The sequence below is a fragment of the Rhinolophus sinicus genome, chromosome 16, assembly GCF_057876585.1.
Source record: "Rhinolophus sinicus isolate RSI-liver-muscle chromosome 16, RSI-T2T, whole genome shotgun sequence".
NCBI lineage: Eukaryota > Metazoa > Chordata > Mammalia > Chiroptera > Rhinolophidae > Rhinolophus > Rhinolophus sinicus.
Window position 1 is genome coordinate 58,916,245 of NC_142516.1, and position 16,010 is coordinate 58,932,254.

General features: G+C 38.2%; 1 long non-coding RNA gene across 2 annotated transcripts in view; it reads left to right on the forward strand.

Annotated features, from left to right (window-relative positions):
• LOC141571116 (uncharacterized) overlaps positions 1–15,666 on the forward strand; it is an 80,310-nt gene extending 64,644 nt beyond the window's left edge. Inside the window, exon 4 of one of the 2 annotated variants that reach the window (XR_016019304.1) lies at positions 15,266–15,666. This is a non-coding gene — a long non-coding RNA (uncharacterized LOC141571116). The remainder of the gene's footprint in view (positions 1–15,265) is intronic. The other variant, XR_016019303.1, reaches the window with a different exon arrangement.
• The last annotated feature ends 344 nt before the right edge of the window (positions 15,667–16,010 follow it).

The following is a 16,010-nucleotide window of genomic DNA, read 5'->3' on the forward strand; positions in this document are numbered from 1 at the left end:
TTACTAGCCCATCTCAAAAATCTGGGAACACATGTACATTGTTAAAACATCATTCATAAGTTTAAAAATATACTAACTAGCAAAGCATACACAGTGCTGTCTACCTCAGAACATTTTCATTGTACTGTTGAAAGAATTTTACTTGGTTGAACAGATAATTGCTTTGAAACTTTCTTTGGGGAAATTTAGTTAAAACTTTCCATTCTTAGACTTGATGCAGACTGCAATTTAAATCTGAACTGACACACATGTATATATACTGTATTTTATATATCTAAGATGAAACATTTTGTCACAATTCTAACATTACTGAAATGTGATACATCTTCTAATAACCAATGGCACAATATAGTTGAATTGGCAGTGTTTTCTTTCTTTATGGTAAAAATATAATGTGGAGTCTTACAACCAGTGCTATCTCAGGTAAAATTTAGTAAAAGGCGAAAGATTTATGCGATCTGAAGAGAAACCAGAGTATCAGGTAAAATTTAGAATGATGATGATACAATAACTACTATTTTGTTGTTCGCACTGTCTCAAGTACTGCTTGAAGTATGTTTCGTGTTTAATTGTCACAAGTGCCCTACAAAGCAGATATTGTTAGATAATATTTACAGATGAGGAAACTAAAGCCTGGAGAGTTTGAGTATAACTTGCTCATGCCACCCGCTGTAAATGTGGAAGTTAAGATTTGAATTCAGGTATACCTGACGCCAAAGCTTGCTCTTTTGAGAGGTGCATAATGAATCGACCCCAATAAAACAGCAAACCATGTCCACTTCTGTCTTAAAACCTGCATTAGGAAAGTATTGTAATTTCTGGATAACACTCTCTCAATGATAATAAAGTCAGACTGATGATGGCATCATTAGATGGTAAACTCATCTATGTTTCTGTAAAGTATCCGCCTATTCAGGCAGAATAGCTTGTCTTCCTTCAATTTATATTTTCTGTAGACTTTCTTTGGGTCAGGCACAGAGCTGAGTAAATATTGAAGGTATGTAATGAGGAAAGAAATGCAATTTAAATGACGCTGAGGAGCAAGCCTTGGGTCAAGATAGAGGATCAGCGGATTTCGGTTCCATTGCAGGACGTGCTGCCCCTGCCTTGCTGTGAGATATGAGATCTGAGACCCTCCCTGTCACTAGGTCTCTGTACATTTCATGATAGTGATGATTAAATGAGATTAAACAAAATAGTTTGTAGATCATAAACAAAAATATAGTTGGCATTATTCATTTCTAGTGGACTTTTAATAGGCAGAATCATCGACCAACGATCATTTCATGCAGACCCTGAGAATCGCTATAGAACATGTGTGAGAGAAAGCAGAATTAGGCTCTGAGAATCTCATACGAAACATTTGATAGCTCTGTGTTGTGTTGTCATTTCATTAACATCGATTAAATTAGTATTATTTCTACATAGAGGCACACATTTTCAGTTCTCTGTATCTCTGTCTCACTTGGTCTCTTTAGTGGATAATGTATTACCTTCAGTTCTAGAGGCAAACAAATTAAGTTTGAATCGCAGCTTCACCACTTAATTGTGCCACCATGAGCCTACTATACAAGTAAGTGGGAATTACACAGGTGCGCCCATAGGCAAAAGTAATGCAACTGTATACTTAAGGTTTGTGTACTTCACTGTTTGTTGCAAGCTGTATTTTAACTACAAAGAAAAATGAGTGAAGGTTCTAATTTAAGAAAGAGAGAGATAAAAACATCTGTTAAAAATGAAACTAGGGTGAGAAATTGGGGGCTTTGAGGCAATTTCTGTCAGGATTGGTCCTGGATCAATGAGAGATAAATGGATTGTCTCATAGCAGGTACCTAGGTATGTTAACTGCTTTTTGTGGTAAACAGTTACTATTATCGAACTACCCATCATTTACAATGATTTTACAAATATATTCCATATGCATTCATGATCTACAACATGTATTCATTAGAACAATGACTTTCAAAGAGCTCTGCAAGGTTCCAATGCCTCATAAAAAATGCGCAGGTCACTGTGTGGAGTGAAGGGAGGGTGACCCAGCAGCTGGAGCTCCCGGCCCTGCATTGGCCAGTGAGGTTCTGCTTTAATCTGTTATACATTGTGGTTCAGCCATAAGAGTTAATAAGTAAACAGACTCTATTGCTAACCATGTTTTAAAACTTTATAGGAAATTATACATAATGTGCGATCTAAAACTGCATTTTTAGAAAAAAAAACACAGGACCATTGGGACTTAAGAATTAACAAACTATTCAATGTTTACTTTCCTCTTCAAACCAAATGTCCTAAGCTTGTTGTGGAATGTTGGGGACATGATTGTTCCTTAAGTAGTTTAAAAGCCCTGACAAAGAGCCCCACACATTGAGCCATAGTGTTTCTGGTCTTCCAATATTAAGGATTCTGGACAAAAGAACTGTTGCACTTTTTCTGTTTTTTCTCCCAGCTTTTCATTTCCCCCTGATAAAGAAAGTCTTGCTTTTCAACTCTTCTCTGTGCCAGGAAAATTTCAACCCCTCCCCCTTTTTATTTTTTGAGTTTCTAAAACAGGGGCATGCATAAAGAGAGGTGGAAGGACAATGTGATTTTCGGAGTATTTTATGGAGTGTTTGTCATACTTTAGTTCTTTATTTATACAAGTGGGGGGAGAAGGAGGTGCCTGTGATGACCAGTGTTATTATTATAATTCTACCAAGCATCCCACCAAGTGCAGTTTCCTGTTTTTGCCACCTTTGACAGCCACCTCTGCCTCTCTACCCTGCAGGTTCATTCTTCCCTCCATCTGTTCAGTTGACATCTATGACACTCATCAGGCATTTGTTTTCATACCTGCCCAGATTTAAATATTGTTCATTGTTTTCGTGCTTACTCAGAAGTCATGTCTATCATCAGCACAGTAAGTGCGTGTAACATGCTAGACTTTTCTTTAGTTAGGCTTCCTTTTCCGGGGGCCTAGTGGATATTTGAAAGTCCCTAATTACGAATATTGGCAAAGCCTTCCCTGTGTGTGTGTGTGTGTGTGTGTGTGTGTGTGTGTGTGTGTGTGTATGAGAGAGACTATCAAACTGCCTTCTAAAATATTTGTCTACCTTGATCAATGAAGCTATTCATCTTTTATATGTATATTTATTCCTTTTTATATACCTTCGCATCTTTAGTACAAAAACTGCCTCAATTAAATAAATATATTTAAAATAGTTATTCTAACATTCTAAAGTAGTTCAATGGAAACATTTCATTTGCCATTTGAAAAAAAAATCCCAGTGTGGTCTGTGTGTGGCGCTGTAGTCCCTATGGCCATCTTCTTATTTTAAGCATCTCATATTTTGTATTTCACTCGGTGCTCATAGATTTGATGCCGGCTAACTAAAATCAGGGGGAAAAAATATCTCTATTCCGTACTTTCATACCAGGAACTATTTTTCAAAAGGTGAACATGTTTTTAATCTGTAATAGTATAATTTATGTTCTAATGAGCACAGCGTTTTAGAGGATCAGATTAGAGAAGCATTGAGCGGTTGGAACAGCACACCACATTCCTGAACTTCCCACACAAATGTTTCCATGAACTTTAGCCAGTTCCAAAACCTCAGATTTCCTATAACCTCACGGAGAGCCTCTTGCCCCTATTCTTCCCTGATAAGCTCCAGATATATTTATTTTACAGTCTCACCTTCTCCATCAAATGGAATTAGAAGAAAATAAGGGGCTCTTGACTTTTACAATTTATTACCCTTTAGAGAATTAATGTTTGTACTTTTTAGCCACAGAAACCTTTGTTCAAACAAAACATTACACTAAAGCCAAGCGTGGAAAAGAGATAAATGTTCAGTTACTCCAGGTGAATTAGGGAAGGGGCCCAAAGCCCTAGCAGCTGGGCCCATTCCTGCCTGACAGCAGCCCCAGAAGAGCTCTTCAGAGCAGTGTAGAATCTGTTGACTTAGAGCAGAGGTTCTCAATTCTGGTTGCCCACCAGAATCACCGAAGAAGCTTCTTAAAAATACCCCTGCTCAGAACCCACCCGGGACATTGTGATCTAACTGATATGGGTTAGGGCCCCGACAATTGTTTTTTTCAGGGCCCCAGATGTTCTAATGTGCAGCCATGGTTAAGAATTCTTGCTTTAGAGCAGTGCTTCTCAAATCTGAGTGTGCATCAGAATCCTCTGGGAGCTTGTTAAAGCACAGCTGGCTGGGCCCCACTCCCAGGGTAGCTGACTCTATAGGTATGGAGTAGGGCCCAAGCATTTGTGTTTCTAACAGGATCCCAGGTGATCCAGGGAATACATTTTGAGAACCACTGCTTTGGAGAAACGGTGAAAATGGCTAGGATTGTGTCACTTCTGCTAGGATCTGAGAAAAAGTCCATTTCTACTGGGTTTGCTCTTCTCTACCCTTTTTCAAGTTGAAAAATGTAATTCCTATGACCAGTCATGCCTATCACAGAAGATATCAATTATTTTGGGCAGTCATATGCGGTGGGGAGATGTGATTCTCTCTTTCAATTAAGGCCTTTCCCCAAAATTTGTCACCCTGTTTTGTTGGACAACTAATTATACTGGAACCAATTTTCCAAACTATAAGAGCACTGGGACAATATATTGAAAAGAAGACTTATTTTTTTAAATGAAGAAATGAGCAAGCACAATAAGATATGGTATGCACAGAGCGAATCATGTAAGTCCATGTGTCATGTTGTACAACCCAGAATAGACAGAGACCTGCACTTGCCTTTGAGGAAATTAACCAAAGCATCACTAAGCTGCCTGGTTGCCTTCGTATTTCTTCCCATGCACTTCTACTTTCCAGGTATACAAGATCTAGAGAAAGGAGCAGTACAATATTTACTTCATGATAATTGTTTGGGAGCAACTGGATTTAGAAAAAGCAGTTAATAATTATGAAAGATTAAACAAAGTTTTGGGACTCAAGTAGACTTCCCACGGGAATACCTGCTGGGAGGCATGATAGGCTCAGTCATTTAGGATCATAAAGCGGATGAGCCCAAGCGGGGCATCTACAAGGCACCGCTGTGAACTGGGAGGATGGGGGGTATACAACCTAAGTACTGAATTCCTGCCATAAATGCAGGTATAACGAAGCATGAGTTACTGGGATGTGTCCATCCCATGTCACCCCTAATTTCTTGCATTACATTCACTAATAGAGGCAAGCGCTTGGAGAGGAGCAGGTTGACGTGGGAATGGCTGATGCCGACTGTTATAGGTTAAACTATGTTTTCTCAGACTCCATATGTTGAAGTCCTAACCACTGGTACTTCAGAATGCAACTTTATTTGGAAATATGCTTGTTGCAGAAGTAATTAGTTAAGATGAGGTTGTTAGGGTGGGCCCAAATCCAATATGATGAGTGTCCTTATTAAAAGGGGGAGTTTGGACAAACACATACACACAGGGAGATTGCCATGCTAAGATGAAGGTACAGACTGGAGTCATGCTTTCACAAGCCAAGCAACCACCGCTGCTGGTACCTTGATTCAGACTCCTAGCCTCCTGAACTATGAGACAGTAAATTTCTGTTGTTTCAGCCACCAGTCTGTAGTACTTTGTTATGGCAGCTCTAGCGAACCAATATACTGACCCAGATAAATGTGAGATAACTGTGCTGTGAGGGAATGCCCACGGGGCCCCTCCCAGAGGACTCAAAACAGCATCTCACGAGGGAGCCCACATTGGATGATGCACAGAAGGTCTGTCATGACCACACAGAAAAGAATCAACGACCAATAGGTATCGGTCCACAGGAGCAGCCAATAAAGAAATGAGATAATAATAAACTCTTGCCCCTTTCCTTTTCCTTGCTTGTCCTAGTCTGGGTTGCTTGATCTTGAAGAGAGAGCAGGAAAGATTTGTTAGAGCCAGCCTCACCATTATTTGTCACTCCAAGCAGTCAGAGCTCCAGTTCGAGGCTGCTGGGGATAAGGATGGTGGGAAAGAGGTGAGATTTAAATTACTTGAGATGAAAGTTTTAAGCAGGACTGAATTTTAATAATCCAAAGGGACAGGAACATCATAGCTTTTACTCCAGATATTGCTAAGGGGTAGAAAAGACAGACCAAGAATAGAAGTGAAAAGGTGTGACCAGAGAAAAAGTGTTTCATGATTATAACTCACTGAGACTTATACTTATTGGAACTTGTCAAAAACGGTGGCAATATAATAATACTTAATAATACATAGCTAATATTTATTTTGCACTTAAAATTATATTCTTGGCTAAGTGATTTATATGTATTGTACCAATTAATTCCTACAGAATCCCAGAGAGATAGGAGATACACTATCACACATTAAGGAACTGAGTCCCCTAGAGGAAAATTTGTGGAAGGCCAGTCAGCCAGCAAGGGTTAAAAGTGGGGGTTTGAACCCCTGCCCAGGAGATCCTTGAGTGCCCGAACTCCTCATGGCACTCTACTGCCCCTAGTTGCTTTGTTCCTGAATCTCAATGCATCCTCCTCCTTCCACCCCAAAATGAGTGCTTCTCATGGCTTTGTCTGAAGCACTCACTCAGGTTATTGCAGCAACTCCCCATAACACGCAACTAAGAGATATAGCTACTGTAAAGGTAAACAATCTTCAAATATTGAGATGGTTTCTATTGCCCCTCAGAGTTTCTGAAAGCAAGTGCCCAACTTTATTATTTCCTCTGCAAGGAAAGTCATAATCTTAATTTTAAGGTCTAAGTCATCAATCTACCCTAATTCCAGTTACTGTGACCTTAGTCATGATTCAACACTCCATAAAATGATGTTAGGTTGACGGGAAAGATGTAGTTGTCACCCATGTTAAGAAAAATAAGGCAGAGTATAACACTATGCCTGTGCCTTGGTTCCAATCAAGTCCAAGACAAAAAAGAATTCAGAACACTAACAATGGTTATTCCTGGCTGATAATGTAGAGAATAATTTACATTTTATTTTTCATCCCTCTGAATGTTCCAATTTCCTTACAGTGAGCATGCATTTTTTTTTTTTTTTTTTTAAACCAGGAAAATGTATTGCTGCAAGGTGCTGTATCTACTGCCAAATGCTTCAACATAACAAAACAGTTACCTCCCTGAATTTCAGTGGCCAGATAGGAAAACATTTCCTGGTCTCATCAATATTATTATAACACATTTTATCCTTAACTATTATACTTGTGCCTTTTCCGTCATTTTTCAAAACACTGTACCTCCTTTGCCTCTGTTTTTATTAGTGTGGTCATAGAGCATACCATGATTGAAAGTGCTAGAGGAGACTGTGTGGCTTTTATTTCATTTTTGGTGAACCAACGAAAACAAAATTGATGATTTTTCCTTATGCATAAAGTATCTTTCATTGTGCAATTGGTTATGAAGTATTCTCATGTTCCACTCCAAACCCTACTCCATGTGCTGAAATTTAGAATTATCTGAAAGCTCTGCATAGAATAAAATTACTGAGCAAAAATGGATTTGCTGACCATCCAGTCCAACATTCTTATTTTACAATTGAGAGAATACCAGAGTAACTTGTCCAGTGATTCACCCAGCAAGCCTCAGAGCCTAGGCTAGAAATCCAATCATGAAAGAATGAGGGGCCCTCTAGGTACTTTAGCAGATAATAGTCAGGTAATTGTGTAAAAAGTTTATCAGCTGGTATCAAGCATCTTCCAAAGGAAGAAATTGTTTTCCATAGGAAAATACTTTGATAACCTGCTTGGGGCTAAGGCTGAAGCTTGAAGCAATAGTGATTAGGAGAAAGAGCTACCCTACTCCATGGAAGAAATGAACTCGGTTTAAGTGTGGGAGCTGGAGCCCATTTGGCTTAAATGGCCAAGGAGATTTTAAGAACAAAGATGTCTAATATTTGATTTTATGATGTTTCAACAATGGAACAAATGTAAGCTATAGAGAGAACAATACATTTACTATAATCAGAAATTCACAGAGGGAAAATAATCACTGGTTAATTGAAATATTGGGGAGGACATTGAATTTCCCACAGGGCAAATAGTGGAGTTTTCATACAATCATCTCTACATTTCTGAGTACAAGGTGTCCCCAGTTGATATATGAGAAATACAGTATAATGGCTATCAACTATCATAGAGTCCATATCATACAGTCAGGAACTGCCATAGCAACTTTTCATGTATTCTTTGTAATGCCTGGAACATCTCTACTAGGTAATTATTGTTATTCCTTGTTTCTAGATTAGGACACACAGGCTTAGAGAAGTAAATAATTAGATACAAATATTGCCCTCTCCATTTATTAACAGAGTGATCTAGAGCAGGTCATTTGATCTCTGGGTATTTTCTCACTTATGTAACAATGATGACAATTACATTAAGATTTAACACTTTACTTTGTGAATCACTTAGCACAGTGTCTTAAATATAGAAGATACTCAGTAAATGGATTAATAAATGAAAATTGGGACAAAATAAATATAAGTTTGGGAATATTTCTTAAAAGTTGAGCTAGGCATAGTTAAGGGAAAGAAAATATGACACAGTCGCAATTCATTCTCATTCACAGCCTATAAACTTAATTGATGAAGAAGGAAACTAAACTAGCCTATTATGGCATGATGTCAGCACATTTTCTTCTATTCCTAAAATTTAATTTGCTGAAGATTGGGATTGCAAAAAGCTTGACTATATTTAATACTTTTTCTTTCTTCTCCTGTTCCTCTTACTTCATTCTCCTTTGCTCTTCTTCCTTTAAAAATTATTTTTGACATTGGACAATAGTTTTAAATAAAATGAACATTATGTCATAACTCAAAGCAGGTCCCCTAGCCTGAAACCCTTAGAGAGGGATGTCAATTTCATATTCTTTACAGCTTAAGTGTAAGCTCCCTGAAAGTAAATATTTTTGTTTTGTCACTGGTGTCTCTCAAGTGCCTAGGATGGTGCTTGACCTATAGGAGACCTTCAGAAAGCATTGATGGAATGAGTGGAAAATTTTCTAAAAAGTCCAATTTAGCAATTCTTTTTACATTATTATGCCATAGAATTATACTGCTAGTAACAGTGGTGACTCTAAATGAATTTTTGCTGGTGGGGCTCAAAAGTGGTTTGTAGTAGAATGGCTGGGGATGACGGGGAGGCTGGATGCTCATCTATAGGACTGGGGGTGGGAAGAAGATGCTGCCTGCTCAAGTTCTGGCCCCAAACACAGGCAGTGGGCACCTCCATCACTAAGGTATTAGTGGCCGATTGTAGCTTTGTTTTCTGGATGAGGTTAACTGAGGGGGTAGCAAAGAAGTTATAAAACTGAGTGTGGCTGCCCTTATACCATTAGTGGTTTTCTGAACTGGGGACCACAAGGCCTCCCTTTTTAACTATTTCAAAACCACTGCTTGAACTGTCAGGCATGCACTAGCTTGGCTACTTTATTTGTACATGGGAAAGAAAAAATAGAACCATAGGCACCTAATACTGACTTCCTTCCTCCCTCCTTCCCTTTCTCCTTTCTTCCTTCTTTCCTTCCTTCCCTACCCTACTCTCCTCCAATGTTTCGTTTTGTTTTCGTTAGTGAACTGGTAATTTTCCCCAGAGACTAATTTAACTTCATATCTTCTAAATCAGAAGGGTTTGCTGAAGAATTTCTCTAAAGTCTCTGCCCAAGCTAGCTGTAGCCCTCTGCCAAGGAGAATATGAATTTGGTGTAATTCGTTGGGAATGTGTAAGAATCTGGCTTTCCCAACATCTCTGCTGCCTGCCATGTTAAAACTTAAAGAGCCATCACTACTGCTGTTGCAGCCCCCTCAGCTAGAAACACAGACTTTGACCTCTGACTTTATTGCTTCCTCTACTCACTTAGGAGAAAGAAATGGTGGCCCCAGAATCGCTTCCTCAGAGACAATAGTTGTCCTAATAACTAAAAGCCCAACATGCCTTGATTACTCCCATGTAGAGTTTCATGAAGGAAACATGGGAGAGTCTTGGGTACCCTTGAATCTCTGCACAAGCAAAGAGTAGTCCTTGGACAAAATGCGTCCAATGCTATTGCTAAGCGGTGCAACAGAAAAACTAGGTTTTATTGACTCAGTCTGGCAGCTAATGGGACTTTCCCATAGCTCCAATTACAAGAAGATCATTTGGATTGTTGTTATAGTCAACCAAAAAGTCTGCACATAGATGATCTATGTGAACTAGAAAGCTAAAAATATGTCCCCAAGAAACTGATATTTTGTAGAGAACGGACAAGAAAATCTACAATGTTTGCCATATAAACATCTGTGAGATTAATAATGAATTTTAGAAACTATACACATACAGATAGGATTGCATAAGGATTTGTAGGTAAAAAATAAAGCATAGAAACGTCCAAGTCAAATCTCCAAATCTTTTCCTCTTTTCTTTCCTCTGTTTTTCATCAATCATTTGAGGTCATACGTCTGTGATTCACGCCCTGGTGACACAGATGAATCAGAGATGACACAGGGGTCCAGAATTCTTGGCCAGCCTTACTACAGATTATTCATCTATCAACCAGAAATGATGCAGTGTTCTGATTCACTTATGGTGGCCCAAACTAAAATTGGGCCTCAGGAAAACGTTAATGCTTTATATCATCAGTTGGATGGTAGGCTATTTTGGAATCATTTCTATTACTTAGGCAGAGCCTATCATCTGTCTGTTTCTTCACTTAACACATACTGAAAAAAAATCAATAATAGGAAAAGTGTCCTTCGTTCTTTAAGTTTTCCTCAATGCCTCTGTGCTACCATGTTATTTTCCATTATTTAGCCTCCCACATGAAATACTTCTCTTGGCTCAGGTTGAGAAAAATAAGATCTGATGTGAAAGAGAAAAATTAATGGTATAAATTATTAACGTTTTTCTGAACCCCAACTTTAGACATAGGTTTCCTGGCTGGTCAGGTATTAAGTCCATCAAAGGATATCTATCAAGCAGGTCTCTAATCAAGTTAATGTTATTTCACTTTCACTTCAAAACAATGATTGGTGAAGAGCTTAGACTCAAGAGTCTACTGGTCTGGATTCTATTCGTAACTGAACCACTTATTTGTTATGTGCTTTAGAAAGTTGTTTATGTGCCTTAGAAAAGTGAGGCTTAACTTGGAAGACTCCCTTTCCTGACCTGGAAAAAGAGGAAAATAATATATAGTTGGTGGTTAGGAGAAATCAATGAGATAATGTGTATCACATGTTTAGTACGGTGCCCACCCTAAATGGGAGCTGGTGTCACAGAATGGCATCATGGGCCTAGGACTTGATTTAGCAATTGAGGCTCACCGCCGGGAATAAAGAAAGCCCTGAGAGTATGTGCTGCACATGGGTGTTTACAGAAGCATTATTTACAGGGTCCACCACCTCTCATGGGGCAGTGAGGAGAAGCCAGACCACTTCAGAATGGAGCAGGAGAGGGTGGAGGAGATGACAGAGGAGGGGTTGGGAGAGGCAGTTCTGCTTCATAGGAGTGAGTGCTGGTGAGGAAAATCTACTCTCCTGTCTTACTTCCTTGTGCAAGAGAGGACAGGAATGCTTTCCCTCACTGAAGCCAAATAAGAGGGGACTCAAGATTTGGGGAAGCTACAATATCCTACCCCACTGCCCTTCTGTTTAGCCACCAGCTTGTCTACCTGAACTTGCCTCCTAATGTAATGGCAACAGCATGAAAGAGAGAGACACTGATATTTCCAAGGAGTGCGGAAGAGGGATTCCATTGGAGCTGCATAACTTGAGCTGGAGAGAGGAGCTCCTAGGTCAGATGAAATGGAGGGCCGGTAATGCTGGGCGATTACAGGGAGAAGTGGGGTCCCCTGGGACAAGAGGGAGAGTTTGCCAAGGAACTGGCAATAAATGGTTGGCAAAGGATGACTTTCAATAGGTAGCGTATAAGGGTGAAGCTATAACATGAATGATTGAATCATCAGAACAAAGTAACACCATTTGAATAACTGTCCATGAAACTGGACAGGTCTATCACTGGAACTACCTACTCAGGAGAAAAAGGGGGCTTGCTAAATTGTATTTGTAACATATTGGAGCCAGTAAACAGAATGTGAAACACTTTAAACACTTATTTAGGTCCAAATAGGATCAATCTAAAAACATGATAACTTTCTTCGGATTTTGTCACATCTGTTTTCTTCACTTCATGGAATTGGTATAGGCTTAAATAAGTATTTCTCTACTTCTCAGTTTTGTTTTTTCATTATTGTCCCTCCCTCATTAGAACTTAATGCCCCAGCTACCTTGTATATACTCTGTGTATATCTGTGTTTTATATATAGCAGGAGTAAGAATTATTTTTACCCCTCAAGAACCAATTTTCACCTCTTTGGGGGCAATAGTGCCCTGTTGAGAATGGATTAGATTGACAGAAAGACAAGCTCCTAGCCAGGTGGGGCATGAGTTTCCTCATCTCTAAAAATTGAGAATTCAATGTAATAAATATTTCTCATGCTCTAGGCATCGTTCCAGGGTCTAGTGATACAAAGGTGAAAGAGACACAGACGCTATTCTTAAAGAAATGATGCTGTGGGTTCTACAGAGAGCATTTCCAGTAGGTAATATCTGTGCCTTCTATACAGCAAGATCTATGATGGATGTCGTAGTTTTCCTTGGGTGGATTTATGTGCCTTTAAACATGTTTTTCTTTTCTTCTTTAAAAAATTTTATTCTAAAAAAAGTAACAAGTTTATTTTTGATTAAAAATAATTCCCCAAATGTAAGAGTTGTAAGGACCATAGAGATCATCTCATCCAAATTTCTTGGGCCCTCAGACACATACGGAAGTGTTGCTGCTGCTGGCTACTTCATGGGTTGTAATTATTCATTGGTGTCATGGGTTTAGTCCCAACTCTGTCACCAACAAACTGGGTGACCTTGGTTGAATTGTTGACCGTTTCTGGGTCTCAGTATCCTTACCTATGAAATTTAGAGGGTGAACTAGAGGACTTCCTGGAGCTTCTTTCAATAAGAAAATTTTAAAATTCTAACTTTTTTTTTTTCTATGTGCACAATGAAGTTGTGCTAGTATGTGAAGACAATGTAAAAAGTTAATGTGGCATATTATTTCATAAGATAGTATACCTTCACTTTGGAATGAAAACTGCAAATAAACCAGACTGTATGTTAACCAACAATACTGATTCTTCAATTCATTTTTCACATATTTTCCTACATCAGCCGAAATCATTATCTTAGTTCCATCAGTCTTTTTGGTGCTTTCTTTTTCTTCCTTCAAAGAGCACAACTGAAGTTCTGTTTAATTGATTTATTTATTATGTCTGAACCTTGATTTTAGGTACGCTACCTAACATTTTCATACTTAGTTTAATGATCAACAATTTACACTACTAATATTAAATTGATTTGCCACTATTGGAAGATTATTGGCGATAACCTTTTCTGCTCCCTTCTGGATCTCATTTACCTCTCTGATATTCTTTAACATCTTCTTTTTGTCTATAGGAGTCAGGCCAAGACGGGCAAGCTCTTTGTCATGATTTAGTACTGAATTATTTTGATTATTTTCTGATGTGTTCTCAGACTTAGCATGTCCTCCTATAGCATTCTAGGCAGAACTGCACATAGCAGCATTCCCTAGTGAAATTTCATCGGTACTTCATGTGATGCCAAAATAACATCAACACCATAAAATATGCTTTATAATAATCTTACTTGCTTTTCTTTCTCAACTGTCAAAGATCATACAGATGGTTTAGTGAAAAGTCCACACTGACTCCCACAGAGTACCCTTCACATTTCTACTTGATAATAATTTAAAACTTTCATTCCTAATCATTTTTTATTATTAAAACAGCTTTGTTTTGAGAAATGGGATAGAAACAATTTTCTCCAGATGAGAGGATGGTAGCCCTTTCCTGGGGGGAGCGGAGAAGAGGGGGAAGATTCATCACAACCCACATATTCTCAGTGGACTTAATTCTGGTGTTGAATATTGTGGGGAATGGAAGAGAAAGTTGACAGTATCATCAAAGGAAAACCAATGTCCTAAGATGGTACTGACCAATAGAACTTCCTGTAATGATAGAAATGTTCTATCTGCCCTATGAAATACAGTAGCCATTGAGTGCTTGAAATGTGGCTATTCTGATTGAGGAAATGAGTTTATAAGTTTATTTAATTTATATTAATTTACATTGAAAGAGCCACACGTGGCTCACGGCCACCATATTCACAGCACAGCCCCAGGAAGCAATATCACTAATACTGGGGGCTTAGAGACTAGTTAAAAGCTGTGTACATATCTGTGATTCATTATTTAAAAATTGTGTTCCTGGGGAATATTATACCTCACCTTAGTAACATAGGGACAATGGACAATCATTGTACCTGCTTCTTAGGCTGTTGTGGTGAGTAAAAGAGATAATCCATACAAAACATGTGACACAGTGCCTTATACGTTATACTTGTTTTACATATTAGGCATTCTTTTAATTATTTATTTTAAGTGATGTGATTTAGATACTTGAATCAGAAAGCTTAAATATTGTTTTCTCTCAAAAGAACACCATCAGTTCTAGGAGAACTGAGGAGGTAGAAAAATCCTTCCTATGTGAACTTTGGGAATCAGATACCTAAGCTTCCTGAAGTTAGTATAATTCCCTCTGAATACTCTTCACTTCTTCTCAACATTTTCCTCTCTTCCTATTTCAGTGTGTGTCATTGTTAAAAATATAAGAACGTGGTAGTTCTTCATAGATCACTTAGTTAGCAATGATCAAATTACTTCTAGTTTTAACTTCGTGTTCCCTATAAGACATTTGTGGAAAAGAACAGAGGTCTGCGGAGAAATCTTCAAATGTCAGCTTGATAAACAATCACCATGTTTGTGGGTCATTTTGGAAAGAGCTTGTGTTTGTACCCCTTGATTTGTGCTGTCAATCTTTTCTATTCTCAACAATGGATGAGAGCGAACACTGAGTTCAATTGTATTAATAGGGATGGTCTTAGAATGGTCTGACCAATTGAGAAAGAAAATTTTACTTTCTTATTGAACAACATGAGTCAGCTGATGCTTTCAAATATGCACTATAAAATTAAATTACATAAACCTCACCTTCCGAAGCAGCACAGGAATTTGGAGTGCATTTTAGTAACAGTGGTTTGTTACTGAATGCCAATGGAAGCCCTTCTAGCCTCTATGTTAATGGAAATTAAATCCATAATCAGTGATATGACAATCATGTTGACCCAGTATACATTTTTTTTTCCTCTTAAGAGTCAGAATAATAAGAAACATTTTTTTTGACGTATCTTATGCTTCCTTTTTGCTTTTCAGTTCTGTATGCTGGTAACAGAAATGGAAAAGGATGTTTGGGCTTTTCTCCACCTTTCCTCCAGAATTAAAGCTGGCTTCTTTGTTCTGCACCCTGATCCAAATTGTACAGGATCTGATGGCTATGACAATTGTGCCCATCTCATTTTAGGAGCACATGAATGTATGTGTCCTAGCCCTTCGCTTGGAGCTGAGTGACCCCAAAGCCAGCTGTCGGAGTACTATGAGCAATAAAAAAATAAAGAAATAAAATAAAATAAAACCTGTAGTGTTTGGCTGAACATGCTGTCCTTCTGTGGAAGATAATTTACAATTTGTTTTCTTTCTCTTGCTGAACTGCAATGCTCTACCTTTTGACCTCTTCTTTTTTTTTTTTTTTTTTTAATGGGAATGTGGGCAGTTCATACCTTGCTCTGTTTTCCTAATGATTCTCACTTGATAATGATAAAATGTGATCCCAATAAAAATTAATTAAAGATTTTCATTAAATTTCAATCCAGGACCATTTTAATAGACTGACTGCTTTAATTGTTTTTGTTTTAATTTGTGAAACACAAGACTTCTTAAATCACTATGCCTAATATTTTCCTAGGAATAAGACCACATTAAATTCCTAATTAGTCCCTTAAGACTTACAGACATTATTTTATATGTGATGCCAGTTTAGCACAAAGTACTTTTGCAGTAGTTTTCCTGCTACAAAATAGTTTTCTATTTTTTTTTTTAATCTTTGAGGTTAGGCTTTTAG